This window comes from Hordeum vulgare, chromosome 5H, assembly GCF_904849725.1.
Source record: "Hordeum vulgare subsp. vulgare chromosome 5H, MorexV3_pseudomolecules_assembly, whole genome shotgun sequence".
In the NCBI taxonomy this organism is placed as follows: Eukaryota; Viridiplantae; Streptophyta; class Magnoliopsida; order Poales; family Poaceae; genus Hordeum; species Hordeum vulgare.
In genome coordinates, this window is record NC_058522.1 from 246,186,271 (window position 1) to 246,188,367 (window position 2,097).

Sequence of the window (2,097 nt, forward strand, 5' to 3'; positions counted from 1 at the left end):
AACTATACTGAAACATCCTCGAACCTTAAGTGTGCAGACCATGCGGGTTCGAGAACTATGTAGACATAACCGAGACACTCTTCGGTTGTAACACCCCGGAGACACCCCTCGGATGTTGTTACACCTCGCGGGATCTAGACTGGCCCCACATATAAATACTAGTCTTTTCTGCGCACTTTGTCCTCACTCATGCGCACCCTGCATCAACTTCTCGGTCGGTCACCCATCCTAGAACTACTCCAAGCCAAGCACGATTAACTTGAGAGTTCTGTTCAAATGGTCTCCCAGAAAAGAAGGAATTTCTTATTGATATGAGTAGTCTATCATCCCTAATAAGCCAAGCTATCACATACACCACCACTCAGAGGAACCACGTCCTCGTCGGGCCATAGGAGCGTTCCCTCTTGGCACAAACGTTTGTCCATCCAGTCCAGTACATGTGCCATGCCGTGTGCCACGACGGGTCACAAACGTCATGAACAACATGACCGCACACCTGTCCGCAAACATCCTTGTAACCGCGAGGGTCGGCTCTGATACCTACATGTAACGCCCTCGACACACCCGTCTGTGGTCGTTACTTCTGGCAGGATCTAGACTGGCCCCACATATCAATACTAGTCACTTCTGCACACGTTGTCCTCACTCATGCATGCTACGGCGACAGAAATCTTCTCTCGTATCTTGAGATTGCGTTGGTTTTTCCCTTGAAGAGGAAAGGGCGTTGCAGCACAGGAGCAGTAAGTATTTCCCTCAGTTTCAGAACCAAGGTATCAATCCAGTAGGAGAATCGCGTCAAGTCCAGAGTACGTGCGCAAACAAAAAAGAGCTTGCACCCAACGCTATAAAGGGGTTGTCAATCCCTTCAAGATTCATTGCAAAGTGAGATTTGAAGGCAGAAAGTGCAATGAAGTAAAAGTGTAAGGCTGAAAATATGATGTGAAGTAGACCCGGGGGCCATAGTGTTGACTAGAGGCTTCTCTCAAAATAGCAAATATTATGGTGGGTGAACAAATTACTGTCGAGCAATTGATAGAACCGCGCAAAGTCATGATGATATCTAAGGCAATGATCACACATATAGGCATCACGTCTGAGACAAGTAGACCAATACTTTCTGCATCTACTACTATTACTCCACACATCGACCGCTATCCATCATGTATCTAGTGTATTGAGTTCATGACGAACAGAGTAACGCCTTAAGCAAGATGACATGATGTAGAGGGATAAACTCAAACCAATGATGAAAACCCCTTCTTTTGACCCTTGATGGCAACAACACGATGCGTGCCTCGCTACCCCTTCTATCACTGGGTGAGGTCACCGCACGGTATGAACCCAAAACCAAGCACTTCTCCCATTGCAAGAATCATAGATCAAGTTGGCCAAACAAAACCCACAACTCAAAGAGAATTACAAGGATATGAAATCATGCATAACAGAGATCAAGAGAAACTCAAATAAGATTCATAGATAATCTGATCATAAATCCACAATTCATCGGATCTCGACAAACATGCTGCAAAAGAAGATTACATCGGATAGATCTCCATGAAGATCATGGAGAACTTTGTATTGAAGATCCAAGAGAGAAAAGAAGCCATCTAGGTACTAGCTATGGACCCGTAGGTCTATGGTGAACTACTCACGCATCATAGGAGAGGTCATGGTGTTGATGAAGAAGCCCTCCGTATCCGAATCCCCCTCTGATAGGGCACCAGAACGTGCCCCAGATGGGATCTTGCGGAGACAGAAGCTTGCGGCGGCGGAAAAGTGTTTTCGTGGCTCCCTTGATTTTTTCTAGGATTTTAGGGAATATATAGGCGAAAGACCTAGGGCAGAGGAGGCCCAGGGAGGCGTGCCCCCCTGGCCGCGGCTAGGGGGCTTGTGGGGTCCCTGGTGACCCTCTGCCTTGGTTCTCATGTCTCCCGATCGTCTTCTGTTTCGGAAAAAATCTTTTCGGAAGTTTTATTCCGTTTGGACTCCGTTTAAAATCCTCCTCTGAAAAGGGTCAAAAACACAGAAAAAACAGGAACTCGCACTTGGCACTGAGTTAATAAGTTAGTCCCAAAAAAGATATAAAATACATACAAA